Source organism: Hibiscus syriacus, unplaced genomic scaffold (assembly GCF_006381635.1).
Source record: "Hibiscus syriacus cultivar Baekdansim isolate YM2019G1 unplaced genomic scaffold, ASM638163v2 tig00111835_pilon, whole genome shotgun sequence".
Classification (NCBI taxonomy): Eukaryota; Viridiplantae; Streptophyta; class Magnoliopsida; order Malvales; family Malvaceae; genus Hibiscus; species Hibiscus syriacus.
In genome coordinates, this window is record NW_024063193.1 from 1248995 (window position 1) to 1268739 (window position 19745).

At 34.7% G+C, this 19745-nt stretch overlaps 1 pseudogene; it reads right to left on the reverse strand.

Moving 5' to 3' along the window:
• Positions 1 to 2373: 2373 nt before the first annotated feature.
• LOC120171712 lies at positions 2374 to 16809 on the reverse strand (annotated as a pseudogene).
• Positions 16810 to 19745: the final 2936 nt, after the last annotated feature.

Here is a 19745-nt window from a genome sequence, read left to right on the forward strand (position 1 = left end):
GAAATGCATTTTCTAAACTTCATCATTCGGAGCCTCTTCTTCTACCGTAGAAAATATGCTTATTAGGTCCTCATTTGGAAATTCAAATTTCACTGGTTCATAATCTTCCAATGCTATGCTTGCTAGAAAATCAACAATGGTACCCCCTTTCACTGCTTTCTGATTAATGTAGACTATGTCAAATTTAGACAATAACATTTTCCATCTCACCATTTTTTAATTAGAGCTGATGACTCCATCATGTACTTTAATGGATCTAACCTTGATATCAACCAAGTGGCATGATATAGAAAATATTGTCTCAACCTCTTAGTAGTCTATACCAAAGCACAACAACACATCTTCTCGATCGAGGAATATCGAGTTTCACAGTTAGTGAATTTCTTACTGAGGTAGTAAATGACTCGTTCTCTTCTCCCAATTTCATCATGTTGTACAAATACACATCCCATTGACTTCTCAATGTCAGTCAAATATAAGATCAATGGCTTATCTAGAATCGGTGGCATTAGGACTGGAGCATTTGTTAAGTAAGTCTTGATTTTATCAAAATATTCTTAGCAACTATCATCCCATACTCCAGGATTTTGTTTTCTCAGTAATCAAAAAATTGGATCACATTTCTAGATTAACTGAGATATGAATCTGGCAATATAGTTCAACATTCCTAGAAATCATCATAATTCTTTTTATATTCTAGGTGGTGGTAGTTCCATAATTGCTTTGACTTTATTATGATATATTTATATCCCTTTTCACTGGCTACGAACCCCAACAGCTTCCTTAAAGTAGCTCCAAAAGTGCATTTAGCTGGATTAAGTTTCAGCTGGTATTTTATCAATCATAGAAACAACTTCTTTAAGACCACTACATGTTGTTCTTCAGTTTGTGACTTGGCAATCATATCATCCACGTATACTTCTATTTCTTTATGCATCATATCGTGGAAGAAGGTAACCATGGCTCGTTGATACGTTGACCCTACATTCTTTAGTCCAAAGGCATCACTTTGTAGCAAGACGTGCCCTACATTATCACAAACGTTGTCTTTTCCATGTCTTCGGGGCCTATCTTGATTTGGTTGTACCCTGAGAAGCTATCCATGAAGGAGAAAAAACATGTCCAGCAGTATTGTCGACTAGGGTATCAATGTGTGAGAACGATAAATTATCCTTGGGGCTTGCTCGGTTGAGATCTCGGTAGTCAAACACACATCCGAACTTTTCCATCTTTCTTCGGTACTGGCACTATGTTTGCTATCCATTCAGGGTATTTTTCTACTTGTAAGAAACCAACATCAAATTGTTTCTTCACTTCTTCCTTAATTTTTAACAGCATATCTGGCCTTATCATTTGAAGCTTTTGCTGCACATGCTTTCATTCTGGCTTTATTGGCAACTTGTGTACCATAATATCAGTGTCCAATCCTGGAATGTCTTGATAAGACCAAGCAAACACATCTTTGCATTGTTATAGAAGGTTTATGAGATCCTATATTGTATTTGGTGAGAGCGAAGTACCGATCTTAACCTCATTTCTGTCCTCATATGTCTCCAAGTTTATTGTCTTAGTTTTTTCCTTATGAGGCAAAATCTGCTTGTTTTCCTATTATATTTTTTTAACGAGTTTATTCCAGACACATATCATTTTTAAAATCAATTGATGGTTTGAAAATATCATTATTCTAACAATTGATATCTGGAGATCTGGGAATTGAAAAGAAGTATATTCGGCTGTGGACAAGAATTTTTATTTGATATCTACCAAATGAATAACTATAAATAAATAATAAAGAATTAAATGAGATATTTTCTATAGAGAGAATGAAAAGAAAAACATCATTTCATTAAAGCAATTACGAATAACTATTTCTCTTTTACAAAAGCCCTATTATATTCTGGTCAAAAAGGAGACATGTTTGCTATTATGCATTACTTTGAAGAGTGCTTATAGAATACAAGGAGTTCTTCAATAGTGTAGTTGTTCAAAACATAACCAGGAGGACACGGGCGAATCAGTGTCAATGAGCATTTTTCAGTAGAATCATCTGTGATGACATTAATGCTTAGGCTTCCCATCAAATCTTCAATCACTTCTGCTTCTTCACCATCCCACGGTTGCTTCAGTGTGTCAGTGATGAATCCTCCATATACAAAAGTCTTAGAGAGTGGTGGTATGACCATAGGCCCTCAAACAACATTTTCTCTTTGTGCTATTGCCTTTCTCTTTTCCCTAAGCTTTTGTGCATCCCTGACTCTTTCATGGTAGGTTGGCCTATATCCGATGCCAAAATAATTCCTTTTAGGAACTTAGGCCAACCTTTATATGATGCCCTTGAATCTTCTTGCCCAAACCTTTACCAACTTTCGCTCCTCAAGCTAATGTCTCTAGCTGTATTTTTGTATTCTTTGAAAGTTGAAGAGTAGAAATTCTTTTACCTTCAGGGATGAAAGCGGAATTGACAAATTCCAAAGACTGGAATGATGACTCTAGTGCATTCTCATTTACCCTTACGTCTGGTGCTTTAGTAGTGATAGAAGCAATGATATATTTTTCTACCTTGATGGTTACTTGAGTTCTATCAGTAATGAGCTGCAACTTTTATTGGAGGAAAGAAGGAACTGCCCCAGCCATGTGAATCCAAGGTCTTCCCAACAAGCAATTATAACTCAGATGAATGTCTATTACGAAAAAATCCACTTCAAATATCGTAGGTCTAACTTTCAGAAGGATCATCATTTTCCCCATAATTTTGTGCTCAATTCTTCCAATGCCCGTACAGTGTTGCCATAAACCCTCATCTGGGTGGTTTCGTTGGAAGTCTATTTAGAGTGGAAATTGACATTACATTTAGGGTCGATCCATTGCAGTGGGTAGTAATAAACAAAGCCTTGCATCTACCCTTACCTTCATAAGGTATCTCATCATCATAGAAATAAATGAAGTTATCTACATTAATGTGATTTACCATCCTATCCACATGCTCCATCGGTATATCCTTTCCCACAGAAGTTTCATTTAAAACCTTTATTAGTGTATTTTGATGTACCTCATAATGTAAGAGAAGAGATAACATTGAAATCCGTTCTGGAGTTTTATGGAGTTGCTCTACAATGTTGTACTTGTTGTGTTTTAAAAACTTCTAAAATTCCTGAGCTTCCTCAATCTTGACGGGTTCATTCACTCTGTCCTCAAGCTCATCGATTACCACAACTTTTACTTTTTCAAATCTGTCAGGGGTGTAACATCTCCCACTCCTAGTGAAACCTTACAGTGGGTAGTAATGTACAAAGCATTGCATCTACCATTACTTTCCTTAGTTATTTTGTCATCATATAAATAAATGATGTTATCTGCATTAGTGTGATTTACCATCCTATCCACACACTCCACCGGTATATCATTTCCCACAAAAGTTTCATTCAGAACCTTTATTAGTGTATTTCAATGTACCTTAGAATGTAACAGAAGAGATAACATTGAAATCCATGCCAGAGTTTTATGGAGTTGCTCTACAATGTTGTACTCACTGTGTTTTAAAAACTTCAAAAATTCCTGAGCTTCATCAATCTTGACGGGTTTATTCACTCTATCCTCAAGCTCATCAATTACCACAACTCTTGCTTTTTCAGTTCTGCCAGGGACGTACCATCTCCCACTCATGGTGAAACCTCCAAATTTATCAATCTCTTCTTCCTGGCTCTCAAGAGTATTGATTTGGCACATATAATTTCAAGGGACATTCTTATTACTTTTGTAGGAAAAATGCATCAGTGTCTTGATCACCACTCTAAATGTTGTACTTCCCTTGCTTGCCTCATAGTTTGGTTTTGATATAACCAAGATAAGTTTCTTTAATTTTCGTTTGACCTCTCATGGATCATCTTCTAAAGCATAAACATCTCATTCATTCTTCATTGTCCATTCCTCGAAAAATTACAATTCATGTTTGTCTATCAATTCCTGGATTATCTGCTTAAAATCTTGAAAATCTGGGATATGATGACCATCTTCACAATGGTATTCACAGAAGTTATCTGACTTCTTGGCTACAAAATTTTTTATGGGGCTTAACAACCCTCTCTTCTTTATTTGTTCAAATACCCATTTCAATGGTGTCTTTACTTATTCGATCATTATTTTGATTCTTCGACTTTCTTCAATGGCATTAACTCCTTGGATTTGGTGATTTTGAAGTGGATTTGCAGCAACACATGGTGCCTCTGAGTTATTGAATGACACACCCTTTCATTTGATCAGATCCTCGACCACTCTTTTAAAAGCAAGACATTTTTCAATATTATGCCCCTGGACATTTGCATGATATTCACAAGTATCAATTTCTTTGTACCATTTAGGAAAAGGTGGTTTGATTGGATCTACGAATTTTGGTGACACTACATGTGCTTTGACTAAACCCTGGAACAATTCACTCTAAATCATCGGGATTGGAGTAAACGACATCCTTTCAGTGTTATTCTCATGCTTTGTTTTCCCTTGAGATGAGGAATTTCCGATCTTTGTTTTGTTCAGAGAAATTCATGTTGTTCACTTATCCTTCTTTCTTTTTCACGAATGGCTTCTTTACAAAGTTTTGGTCACCAACTATTTGCCCATTCTTTAAAGCCCTCTTAATCATTTCTCCACAAATCACAATGTCGGAGAAACTTTTGGTTGCTACCCCTAGCATATGATCTATGTAGGGTGATTTTAGCGTGTCAATGAACAATGTTATAAATTCTCTTTCAACCAGTGGTGGATGTACTTGAGCAGCAATGTCCCTCCAATAATGTGCATACTAGCGAAAGCTTTCATTATGTTTCATCTCCATATTTTGGAGAGTAACTCTATCAGGCATCATATCAGTAACATGGTGGTATTGTTCTTTAAAAGCATTTGCCAAGTCTTTCTACGACCTTATCTTGTCATGAGTCAACTGGTTATACTACCTTGCAGCTGATCCTGTCAAGCTAGCTTGAAAATAATGAATCAATAATCTATAATCCTTTACAAAACCAGTCTTATTCTGTATAACATGGTCAAATATGCGATGGGACAAGTATTCCCCTCATATTTCTCAAATTCAGACATTTTAAACTTCGAGGGTAAAATTAAATCTGGCACCAAGCTCAATTCTATTGCATCCATCTCATCATGAGAGCCTTGCATTCCTATTTCTTTAAAAAAGTCCTTGCACCAGTCTTTCAGATGTTCTGGTAACCCAGTCTTGGATTTCTCAATTTCCTCATGATCTATAACAGTGTATTTATGTGGGCTATTTTGGGGATTTGTTGTAGCCATTTGAGCTTTGACGAAAGAAGATCATGCGAGATGCTCAGTAAGCTTTTCAAGTGAGATAACCAATCTCGAGGTAGATTCCACTGCGGCATGTTCAAAAGTTTCAACCAATGTAGTACTTGGCTCTTTTTTTGTTTTAGCATGCAACCCATACATTTTGGCCACAATATCATTTACCATGCTAGTTTGGCCTTGCAAGATACGGTCTATGACTGTTTTTTGCGATTGTTCCATTTTTGCTTCCTATTCTTGCTGTATCCTCAGCAATTCTTCCTGCATTTCATTTTTTAGTTGTTCAAGCATAGCCTCCATGGTTTTGCTTCGGGTATGATGAGGATTTATATTTTTGCTTGCCAGTATCTTTTATCACATAATCCTCCATGAATTAATTTTATTTTTTATTAAATATGAATGCAAGTTATTGGTAATGTATTATGAATAATGAAATGCATTTTTATGTGGAATAAATGATGTAAGTGCAAATGCAAATAAAATGCATTGATCATAGCAGTAATCATTTTGGAATAACTTTCATTTGATGAAAATTTTTCTCATTACAAAGGAGTTTGATTACAAATATGGTCTAGCCCTCAAGCTCAGCTCTACAATTTTATTCATGATTGCAATGACCTCCCTCGTATATTCAGAGACTGGATTAATTTGTAGTTGGATGATCTCATCCCTGTTAGCCAATTCATTTATATATCAAGCTACTTCATCCATTTGCGCTATGACCTCGCCCATCATACGTTCTCGTTATCCTACCAGATAATGGTAATGTTCATATGCGTTTTGCCGCCCAACATTGATATGGTTGATCTCCTTTTCCAGGTTAGTAATTTGAATCCGACATTGCTGAAGCATACCCTTCAGCTCTATGATTTCTTTCCGGAAAACTTTATTTTCTTCAAGAGAAATTCTTAAGTCCATTGATGCAGGTGGAACTTGTACTTGAAGCAGAGATTGCTCAAGATGTGAGATATGGCTTTTAATCTCGTCATTCATGGCTTGAGATTGGTTCAAATCTTCTTCAAATCTTATCTGTATTTTTTTTTGATTTCTCCAGTGAGCTCATCCACTCGCTGAATTACTCTTATATCGACTTTGACCATTCTCCAGAAACTAAATGGATTTTTTCATTTACCCTTTGAATTCTACAGGCTTCATATTCGGGTGTTAACATAACATCAGCTCCAACTACCTTGATTCGAAAAGTCAACCTCCATGAATTCATAATATCTTTAACCTTTTTCTCATAATTGACCTCTTTGTAATTGAACTCAGCACTAGCCAACCCATAGGTCACCAGGACAAATTATCGAGCACCATATTGTCTTAGGACTAACAAAAGAGCATACCCAACTCCTCCCCATAGCCCTAGAATCACAATCCAATCCAATTTTTCTTACTTGAACAAAATTTGAGTGTACATCAACCATGGGCTCACCATGCTACATTTTGATTCTGCAGATTCCTGAAGAAGTCGATCCACTGGTCTTTATGTGACGTTTCAGGCCATTCTTTTTATAAGATACTCTACAATAAGAGAATAATCCTTCAGAAAGTGATTGTAATTGACTTTATTCTTTTATAAGATACTCTACAATAAGAGAATAATCCTTCAGAAAGTGATTGTAATTGACTTTTTATTCTCTCCATAAATGACTTATAATCCAAATAGTGAGCAATTGAGAGCAACCTATAAAGCGTCCTCCTCCCAAATAGGGAGCAATTGAGCGCAACCCATAAAGCGTCCTCCTCCCAACCTCCTACAGATATTCAAAGATCGTAAAGTCTCAGCTAGAATTGCAGGAACTGGGTTCAATTCTCTCTTCAGTTTTTCAATCAAGTCAACCACAACTAACTCGACGAGTCCCAAACATTTTAGAAAAAATACCAAACCATAGATCCCCAGGGCAAGCACATCTATTCTTATGTTTTCATCAATTTGGGTCTCGGCTATCTTTTGTAGGTGGAACCAATACACTCCTTCACTTTCTCCTTTTCACTGTAGGTGATCAATCACCCACTTGTCACTTGTGCCCGAGATCTTTGCGAGTTTTGATTTAAATGATGGTTCTTTTATTGACAGATAATAGATCTTGTCACTTTAACAATCGAAAAATTCAACAAAAAATGGTATTCTTCCAGTGTCATAGTCATGTCCTTCTGATTAAATATGAAGCAACTATAGACTGATTCCATAATTATATCATACTTCGAATCAAGATTGTCTACAGTGAAATACATCAGATAGAATATATCTCTATAAGTCTATTGGAAAGTTTGTTTCTCAGTAAAATTCCAACTCTCCTAGATCTTATTCAACCCTGAAGTTCATTTTGCTTTATGGAAGTCGATGTATAATTAGATATTTCTGACACATAATGTCTTGGTAGACAATCTCATTGCTCTTTTTGCTTTGCTTCTTCAGACCAATTTCACACATCTATGTGATTCTCTTATTTGTTTAGGAAACTTTTCTCCATCGCGAAAGACTTTCAACTTTACAGACACTCTCGGATCATCACCTTTTTTCTAATGTTATGTACATGGGGTATGAAGAAAAAAAATAATAAACAAAATAAACAAAACAATTAGTCGAAACAAATGCGTAAAATTAGCAAAAATATAAGACAATAAATAAATTGAACCTATGTCCATGTTATTTACCCAAATAAAAATTTATCAAAATTGGTCCTACCCAAACATGCTTTCTACCCTCGTATATTTATTTAGTAATTAAAACCTAACCACATATAATTTCTAATTCGCATGTTTTTATTCGAAAAGAGTAAATCTATTCTACATATTTGAAAATAAATAAATAAATAAAAAGGTTATAGTAAGTTTCTCCTTAGTGTACACCTATTTTGGCATCTACTGACGAACAAAGGTTTGGTATAGCTATACCTAGGGTAACTGTTCTACGGTTCATTACATGCATGGTTTCGACTCTAACGGGAAAAGGAACTTGAATTGTCCGTGTTGCTGGTGCTCCCTTGGGCTACCAAACCCTCAATCCTAACCCATTACAGGCGTAAATGGATCGAGTTCAATTCGAGGGGGTTACTTCCTATAAATTCTTACGATAATAAAGCATTCACCCTACTTAATTGGACGAAGCTCGGATACAGAGCTTATGTCATGTAAATGCGTGTGATGTGTGTGAGGAGAAACATACAATCCTTTGACTCGAAAAAATAGAAAAGATAAACTCTCAATAGAAACTTTGACACATCTGAAAACAAAAATTAAAACATTAGTATGGCAAAATGAAAATAAAAAATAAAACTTCAATAAATAGATCATAAGCTAACTATAGATTCTAACATATAATTTCCACCACAACGACAATGCATAAGCGACTGGCAGCCTGGCTCTCTAAAGTGTCCCCAGCGGAGTCGCCAAGCTGTCATAACCATTTTTGAAAAAATATTTTATTATTATTATTTTTAAAAATTATGACTTATTTAAAGAAAATTGGATTTTGAATTAATTTGAATTATTTGAATTGGAGTCGCATTGACCTTTAGGTTAGGTAGATCTTATACTTAAAAACGTCTTTTAAAACAATTTTAAAAAATCATTTTAAAGACAAAAACTGGTATGCTTTACCATAAACTTATTTTTATGGATTCGAGAATCGATTATACGTAGGGAATGATAAACACCCCCACAACGCCCAAAATCGGTACTTAGTCGCTTGTACATTGTCATAAATGGTGGACATCATAAATTTGAATCAAAATTTAAAGTACGATCATTTTATTGAACATGGAGTAATTTATTCCGAATTAATTATTAGAGAAAATTCTTTGACTTGAAAAGAAATCTCAAGATTTGCAATCCTCCATCGAGAAAGCTATCGCACCTATTTCTTATCTGTAAAAGAATATTCTCTCTTTGAATTATTTAAAATATTAAATTAATAAGGGAATTTTCATGAAATAATTTATGATTTTTTTCGAAAGCATACATCGTCAATACTAAAATTAAATATAATAGAATAAAAAATAACAAAATATTATAAAAATAAAATGAAATAAAAATATTACTATCATTTTAATAAATACATAAAAATGCTCAAGTTTTTTCAAGTTCATACTTCATTCGAACGTCGTATAGGATTACACTACTTCGATCAAGCAGTGCTTTCCACGCCCATTCTATAAATAAGTGTTCTTGAAAATATTCGAGTGAAATATCAATAAATAAAGGAGTATAAAATAATATATATAAAAATAGTTTATGTATACACATAATAAAATATATAAAAAAATAATAGAAATCTAGTGCAAATATGGCCAATGACATTTATTCCACATAAAACATATAAAACCATAATATACAATTAATGCTACGAACATGTAAAAATATGTATATATATATATACATAAAGGACTAAAATAAAAATAAGGAAATATTACATATCAGAATACAAACAAAGAAGCTAAGCACTTGGTGATTCAAGGGACCAAAATGATGTTAATGGTGACTTGAAAGGCCAAACAGCAAAACCAACAATAATTAGGGTAATAATAGAAGATATTAAACATCAAAGAAACAAAAAATGCAAATAAACCATAAATGACGTTGAGGACTAAAATCGAATAAACCAGAAATATGGAAGGATAAATAATAAATCTACCTATAGGCATCCATACAATATAGTGACCAAAATAAAAAAAATCATAAACTTTATGGTCAATATCAAATATTAGCAAACATGGCATAATATATAAACGAGTGACTTAAATGTAAACATTGAAAAATAACTGCCTAAAACAGAACATCATAAAACTTCATTCAATGACCGAAAGATGAGATTACAAAGTCAGAAGGACCTAAAATGCTATTAACCCTTTTTCTTTTACACACGACTCATTCCCCTCTTAAAGCACCAAATGACGTTGTTTCGTTAAATAGCTAAATTAGGGTTTTATTTGGAACCCAACACCCTAGTTCCTCATTTCCTCTCCCTCGACCGCATATCTTAAACAAATGGGGGTGGGGGAGAGTTCTCCCCATCCAGCCGCCATAGGAGGCAACCCAAAGCCCCAACCACCGTGAAAAAGAAACGCCCACCCCACGAGCCCCCGTAAATCGGTGGCGATGAGGAAGGGAACCACACTTAAACTCCCTATAAACCGAACCTTTAAGCCTTCTTCCACTAGAATCTAAGCTTAAGTTAAAAAAAATTTACCTTTGATGACTCCGGTGAAGCAAATGAGATGTCTTGGCCTAAAAAAGGTTGTCTTTTCCCTTTGTTCCCTTTTTTTGTTCAAACTATCCTTTGTTTTTTCGGTTTGATTTTTTTGTTCGAATCCCTCTTCTTGGGCAATTCTTTTTGTATTCGAAAGTGTCATTTTTTGGTTCCAAATCCCTCTAAATATATTGGTTGCATGTTGATTTTGTGGTCATTTTCGGGTAGTAGTGAGCTCTTTGATAGGGGAATGATTTCCCTACCTTTGAGAAGATTATCCTTCGGATATTTCGGGATTTTAACGAAATTTTTAATGGGTTTGCCTTTGATTGGATTTACTGGATGATATCGGTGATTTTTTTGCACTATTTTGGGTTTGTTGCTGACGGCAGCGGCATGGGGAGTCTTCGACGGCAGCTCACGTGGCTGGGAAGATAAGCGGTGAAGATCACGCGTCGGTATGGTGGTCATTTGTTGTTGATGGAGACAACTATTGTGGTATCAATTTAGGGTGAAAACCCTAATCCTAAGCGCATCTGGGCCATTGATTCTCGTCAGATCAAACGGTGGAGATCTAGCTGTGCTGGGCTTGAGATGGAAGCCTAATCGGGTTTTGGATCTGCTATTGGGTTCCAGTCCTGGGTCGAATGAACAAATGTATTGGGCTTGCTTGGTTGAATATGTAAGATATAAAAATATTTTATTTTAGTGTTTTATATTTTATTACCTATTTATTTCATATATACTTAATATTTAATAATAATTAACAATAATAATTAATAATAGCAATAAATATTAATAATAGTAATTAATAATCATAATAATTAATACTAATAACAATAAATATTTATTAATAACAAAATTAGGTGTGTACAACATCGAAACGGCGGCTCCACCGTTTTCGTTGGGGTAACCTACCCAAAGGATGCTTGTGACATTCTCATCTTTTTTTGCAAACGATACATCGAAGCCTCCACCAGACATTAGGACAAGAATCACGGGTCCCTTTGCGGCCTTCGCGACTTTTGTTATTAAAAGTGGTTGTTGTCCTGGTAAAAGGTCAACTCTCTCGAAGCTTTGCCTTTCAAGAGACTGATCTATGCCCATAACAAGTACAGTGACATCAGCCGAGGCAACAGCTTTCTTCGCATCATCTACTTGGGTAGTGCCCCAAGCCATATTGGTGCAGCCTGACACGTAAGTTGTCGCCACCGGTGTGGTCAGACCCTGTAATGGTACCGTATATTTGCATGGAATGGCTACAAAAATGTTTCGAATTTCACGAGTCGATAACATTAATTATGTTATTTTATAATTCCAAGCAATGGGTTGCATTACCTTCGTAGTTTCTGATTATGGTCTTTGTGACATTTGCATTCTGTCTGATTACTGCTAACGTTTTGATTGTGGTCGGAGATAGAGGCAACGATCCGGCTTTGTTTTTGAGCAACACAATCCCTTGTCTCGCAACTTTACGTGCCAACTCCTGATGCTCGGGAGTGCACACTTCTTTGGGGCCCGTTAGATGAAACAAATAGTTATTAGATTATTAATAATTTATTAATATTTGTTAGCTGGGTAGTTAGACTATTGTTAGATATTGGTTTTTTTACCAATACCCCAAGCGGTTTAATTATTTAGGGTATTGGGTCAACATGGATTTTATTTTAGAAACTACAATATTTTTTACGGTGAACACCTAACTCGTTAGCTCGAGGTGATGAGTTCTAGAATATATTATTTTTAAATTGTCCCCGTGAAGTGGGATCCACGTGGACCATTATTTATTATCATTAAAATAACTCGTCACATTGGCTTGACAAGCCTGTTTAAAAAACATTTTTTTTAAATTACAAAAATAAAATAAATAAAAAGTATAAATTTTAAAAAATTGCATGGAACTCGTCACATCGGCTTGACGATTTCCTTCAAATTCAAAAAAATAGTTGTTGGCCAATAGCTATATGGGAAACGATCAACAGAAACTCGTCACCTCGAGGTGACGAGTTCGACTGGGTATTTTTCCCAGCTAGCCGTTTATAATCGTTTGATATAAGGATATAAATAGGGGTTTTGATTTCTCACCAAACCTTGAATTCAAAAAAATTACAAAAAAACATACATTCTGTTGAAATCTCAAAAAATGACAACCCGAGAATAAATGTTGCGTCAGGATAACATCCATGTTTCGTCGATCGTACACCGGTCATATGATGAATGAAATATTCGTAAGCGTGAGATGACATATGGAGAGTCGCATCAGCAGACCGTGATATATATGCAACAATACGGTCTATTTTTGGCCATATTTGTGCGTGGCTTCAATCTGTACCCGATATTAATTGAAGCTCTGGTCGAACGTTGGTGGACCAAGACGCACACGTTCCACTTCCCGAGTGGTGAAGCGACGGTTACTTTGGAAGACGTCGCTTACCAACTCGATGTTTCTGTGAATGGAGCCCCCGTGGTGAGTCAGAACATGTATGGACCTGCATCGTTAGTCTACCAAGTTTTGGGAAAATGGCCACCATCCGACGTCATCGATGACTTTCGGTTATGGATAACATGATTGGAATCGAAATTCCAAGTGACGAATGATTCTACTAAAGAGGAGGTTATTTTCGTGTCTCGAGCATATCTTCTCCAACATATCGGAGGGGGTATTATTACCGGATATATCTAGTAATTTGGTGTACACTTAGTATCTGCATTATTTGGAAGCTTCGTTGTGTGTCGTAATACCAGTTGGGGCTCGATGAATTTAGCCTTTCTATACTGCGAGCTTTGCAAGGCTGCAATTGTCCAGCCGTGTTGAAAAGTCGATGTAGTAGGCTGTCTAATATTGCTACAATTGTGGACGTGGTATCAGTTCCCATTTTTTTACGCCGATTACAACAATCCCGGTCGAGTTTTCTCTAGCTGCAAGGTAATTATTTTTTTTATTTTTTTTATTTCATAAAATTTTTATTTGTTTATAATTTTTTTTATTTTTAAAAATTTTAGAAGGCGTCATAAAATATCTGAGACGAAGTTGCAGGTGCCACTGTGCGAGATATACGAATGAAGATCAACATCGCCGGTCGATATGCGGTATGACATATGATTTTTTTGAATCTTTTTAACTTTATATATACTAATTTTGATATTTAATATTTACAGTTCTCTTGGATTCCATATTTTGATGAGGAGATCAACCAGTTATTGCCAAGGGGATTTTTTAGGGGTACCACTTATGGTGTGTCGTGACGTCATTATTGCATTATGCGATTGTTGAGTGATACCCTACTGATACAGTGATGCGATAGTTTGCGTCGCATCAGCCGATTCTTACGTAGATGGTTGATATGGACGCGCTCTATATAATTGATACGAGTGGGAAACATATCAAAAATTGGCCGATAAAACACGCTATATACATCGACACGTGGAATTAGCGTGAACAATCACCCCCCTATGTCTCGACGTTACACCACTGGACCTAGATTTCAACTATTCTCCCTATCTCCAAAATTACGAAGCAAATAGGAAATCATATCTCACGCCAATGGAAGAGAGGGGAGAATGAGAACATCATTAGGCCACATGCACCAAGAAAAAAACATCGTCGTCTTCTTCTATTTCAGCATCTGCACCTAAAGAGTACTATTATGCATATCATGCTAGTTTTGGTTTCTATCCTCCATTTCATACTTTAGCCGAGACTCGACTGAATTGGGTTGGAGGTTCATGAAATGTATCGCTATACACTCAAGCATCTTTGACAAAATATGTGGTTGTGGGTGAGTGGGATCATATCCTATATGATCAACAAAATAGAAGCCAAGTCGACATAGTTACAACAATGATGGCTTCAAATGTCATAATTGACAAGACGACGACAACGACAGTGACGATCAAAGGTACGAACCCGATGTACTTGACGAGCTCCGTGACATTATCATTACAAGACGACGACAACGACAGTGACGATCAAAGTGTACGAACCCGATGTACTTGACGAGCTCCGTGACATTATCATTCGACCACTCCGCGACATCGTCAAGAACTTAGGAAATATAAATAAAGTTTTCTTTGTAAATTTTTATTTTTTCCAATTATTTAATTACTTTGTATTTTTTAAAAATATAAATAAATTCAATTTTGTTTTAATTTTAATTTTTTAAAATTTTATCCGACCGAACTCGTCGTCTTGAGGTGATGAGTTCCAAGTGACCGTTGGCTATGATCGTTGCCCATATAGCCGTTGACCAAAGGTTAACTTTTAAGGTGACGAGTTCCACGCAAATTTTTTAATTTATACTTTTTATATTATTTTTATAATTAAAAAAATAAGTTTAAACAAACTCGTCACGCCGAGGTGACAAGTCATTTTAATGGTATTAAAATAAGTGGGGTCCACTTCACGGGAATAATTTAAAAATAATATCTTATGGAACTCGTCACCTCGGTGTAGTTTTCAAAATAAAATCTATGTTGGCTGAATATCCTAAAAAATTAATCTGCTTGGGGTATTAGGCCGAAAAACAATTAGATGTTAGGTTATATAAGCCTTACACTTGTATCGGGCCAAGCCCAAGACACCCTTTGATTCATTTTGATTAGTAAAAACCAATTTATATTCTCTTTATCTTCTTGCAATTCTAATCCCAAGTTTATTAAAGTTAGTCGTTGCTCTTCATCTCCATCATACGTTGACCACTGGATGTCCATTCATACCACCTTTCTCACATGGGATCATTCCCCAATGATCCTACGACGAGTGGAAAAGCCACATATAATTTAGGGTGGGCACGTGTCCACCCTAAAGTCCGATTTTTCTTTAGTTAATTTTTATTTTATTTTATTGATGGTGTCTTCCTTGAAATTTTGTTAGTTCTTAAAGAATGGATCTTATGTTGTTTGGTTTTGAATGTTAAAAAAATTATAATTTTTCGATGCATGCCTTCCATGTTCGACTAAATGTTTCAATGATCTTGCTGGCGACTAACTTTGTTTCATCTTGTCCTTATAATATGGGTTAGTTTTCTAGAATTTTTTTGAATGGTTTGAGCTTGTTGGGAGTTCAATTTCTTGCTAGAAACAAATTTTGTTATGTGATGTATTATTATCGATGTGTTGCACGGTGTTGCATTGCTGATTATACTGGATTGTTCATTCTTCATGATTTGTTGGTTCCATCACAAGGTAAAATGGGATTTGAAAGCTTCTTAGCCAAGTGTCCATAGAAGAAAATCTAAAAAAAATTTGAATAAGATGATGAGGAAGAGAGAAAAGAAAGGTGAATGAAGTAGAACGAAATGAAACATAATACTTTAGATTATTTGTCTAAAGTAGAATGCATATCACTTTTGATATTCGTCTAAAGTAGAACGAAAGGAAACATAGCACATGAATCACCTAAATAAAAGGAAATTTTTTTTAAGAAACTTTAGATGATAGAGTGAAGAAAGAAAAATAGAATGATGAACGAAGAAAAAACATATTTCTTTATCAAGAACCAACTTAAGTGCTCATCTTTTCATAATGAAAGTTGAACAAGTCCGATGAATGTTAGAGGAAAAAAATAGTTATTAGATTGTTAAGAATTGGTTAATGATTGTTAAGAATAGTCGCTGCTCTTCATCTCCATCATACGTTGGCCACTGGACGTCCATCTTCTGGCCACCATGCCACTTTTCTCACAGGGCCATGTTTGCCGTAAGGTTGCTTACTGGGATTGCCGTCAAAGAATCCAAGTCGCATTAAAGTGGCAAAGTTGTTCATAATGGCCTTATCGATGGCTGACTCATTCAAAAGCCATGCTTTTACTGCAGCCTCAGTGTGTTGGCCAAGGAATGATCCACAGTTGAGATCCAACCCTAAGAACATCAATGACATTTTGAAATTAGTAGAACGTTCTTGTTTATTCATACTCGAATCCGAGTAACATACCAAAAAAAGACATCAACCGAGTTACCTGCCAAAATTGCTTTGGTTGCTGCTTCCTCTGGTGTCTTGCTATAATGCTGGTTATTGTAGAAAACATCTAACGAGTCAGAGTCTGAAACCATATTACCTACACCAACCCAAAAAACATGGTAAACAAAAACACTGCTTGTAATATATGTATATATATATTGATCCCAAAAATTGTACCAGAAATGAAAATCTACCCATTTAATTTCTACTGGCCTCGAATAACCCCGGCGAGAAAATCGGGGTCCATTAATCTGGTTGTAAGAACACATAACACTCGTCACATTCCCATCAATTACACAACTCTTGAATGGAGGTTGAAATGTATAATCCATGTCTTGTTGTTTTACCTAACCATCCCCCAAGGCCAATGAATCTTATCCATTTGCGAAACAGTATAAAAAACCAACTTAAATTGTATTGCAACTTAATTGATCACGGTAACGATCCATCCTTTCCAGTTATAATTGGACTAGGAAGATTATCTTATAATGAATTTTTATAATAATTTAATTAATCGATTAATAAATTACCTACCGATAATTTTATTATAATTGAACTCAACTCAGATACTCGCTCTAATTTGCTATCTCACTGTTCCCACTTGCTTTTACTTTTTGGCCTTGTGACCCCTCATAAACAGGGGGACTGCCACTCGATTTATATTTTAACGTGGGAATTGGATTTTATCCACTCATCCCTCTTTTTTTTCCTGCTATAATTTCTATAACTGATTTAACTTGTAACGTTTATAAGTTGTATTTTTATGTCAACATATGCTTATATATATAACATGGGTCATCACTTATCTTTATATTTTGTCACTTTTACTCCTTATTTCAAAAAAATAATATATGGTCATTTTCGTTTATATTTAATTAAGATATGATCATTTTCGTTTATATTTAATTAAGATATGGTCTCCACGAGTTAACTGTCATTAACAGTTAAGATATTAGGTGATGTGGTATTTTCGTATAATCACACATTTGGTCAATGTAATTATATATTCTCTCAATTTAGTTATACTTTTAATAAATTAAAATAAATTTAATCATTCAATCGAATAATACCACGTGTCATTGGTGCCACGTGTCACTGGTACCATATATTACCATTCGGCTGGAGGACTAACTTTATTTTTATTTAATATATTTATTTTTTCACCAATACTTTTAAAAGTTAGTTATCCAACCGAATGATGACACGTTGCACGGCAATGCTACTAATGACACAAGGCACGACGCGTGGTACCAGTGACATATTGCATCATTCGATTAGATGATTAAATTTATTTAAAGTAGGACTAAAGTGAGAGAATATATAAATAAAAGGGACCAAATGTATGATTATATCAAAATATTTAACGACAATTAACTCGTAGTGACACATCATAATTAAATAAAAACGAAAGTGATCATATATTATTTTTTTGGAATTCGTGAGAAAAAGTGGACAAAACACAAACATAAGTGATCAACCATGTAGTTAACCCTAAAAATTAATTAAAAGTTTAGTGTTTGTAATATAAGTTTTAAAAGTTTGGTGGCCAAAATGAAAACACCTTACAAATTTAGTAGTCACTAATATAATTTACCCCTGAAATAATAATAATAAATTTATTTCTTTAGTTTATTAATTTAGAATTTTTTTTATAATTTAAATATGGGTAAACTATATAAATGCTCACTTTTGTTCGAGTTTTATAATTTTTTTCTCATTGAATTCAAAAAGCATAAGATTTGGTCACTTTCATTTTGTTTTAACTAAGATGTGGTCACTGAAGGTTAACGATCGTTAAACCTTTAACGATTTGTTGATTTAACAGTTTGCTTACGTGGCATAGTAAATATATAATTTTATAATGACATCATTTTCACGTAGATAATACGTGAATTAAGTTTTGGTCACTTTTATTTCATATTTGTACAACTTTTCTCACTAAATTTAAATAACATAAGTTTTGGTCACTTACATTATTGTTTTATTAAGTTTTGGTCACTTACGTTATCGTTTTATTAAGTTTTGGTCACTTGGACGTTGAATGCCATTAGTTTGATGATGTGGCCCGCTGGTCAAATGGTTTATTTTTTTTTATTTTAACCTTATATTTTAGACAAAATATTGATTTTGAGTCTTTTTATAAATTCTAATTAGTTTATGGACAACATTTCAATTTATCTAGTTCAATATGTTTTCTTCTAAACATCTTGTTTTTTATATTCACCCTGCTTTTTCTTTAGACATCTATACTCCATTACTCCATTTTCCTTTTTCAGGAATCATGTTGCATTTCAAGAATAATGAAAGAATTCAAACTTCCGATAATAAATAATAACACCACAAGTTCAAAGAAAAATGAGAGGGTAGGCATCTACAGATAAAATGTTGCTGAGTAATCTCAGCTATACAAACTAAAATTCAATTTTCAAAGATTGAGATTACAGAACACCAAATCCAACAAGGAACAAGAATACAAATCAATGGATCCAACTTACCCGATAACTGGATATCACTCTTCGTGGTGATTTTCCATTGAGAAAGCGCCTCCGGCGAAACATTATCAATTAATCCAAACAACCCAATAATTGGATCCGTGCATTCATCCACTGAACTCAATCCAAAATCCATGATATTCAACATTAAATCTTTTTTTTGCTACAGAACAAGAAACTTTCGATTTCAGATCCCTATGAATCACTATTTACCCATGCGACCTGCACGATCTTTCGCACCACCGCCGCCGCACCGGCCTTCGAGTACGTTATTTTTGTAATGATCCGATTAAAAAACTCACCATCGGAGTAGAGCTTTAGTACTAAGTGAACATCAATTTGATGTTTGTAAACATCGTGGAGGTCGATCACGTTCGGATGTGACAAAACGTTTTTGATGATCTATCGCATCATGAGGATTTCGTTGGTCAACAACACGTCGAAGATGAAAACATAGTACTATATCATCAATAAGGCCGCCATTGAAGAAGCTCTAGTTTTATCGGCTGGTGTCAGTGGCGTCTTCGTGGTGGTGAATCTTTTTAGAGTTTTAATGGCAAATATGCAATTTTCATGATATTCATTACTTTTTTTTTATAAATTTTCTTACAACTGAGAACTCACCTAATTTGACTTCAAATAATTACAACTAATAATTAGAAACAACAATGCTATTACAACAGAGTATATATGTCCGAAGAAGAAGCGAAAATAAGATGAGCAATATTGGGGGTTGGGGAGAAAATTATTAAAAGTTGGGTAAATTGAAATATTGTTCCTAAACTAATTTT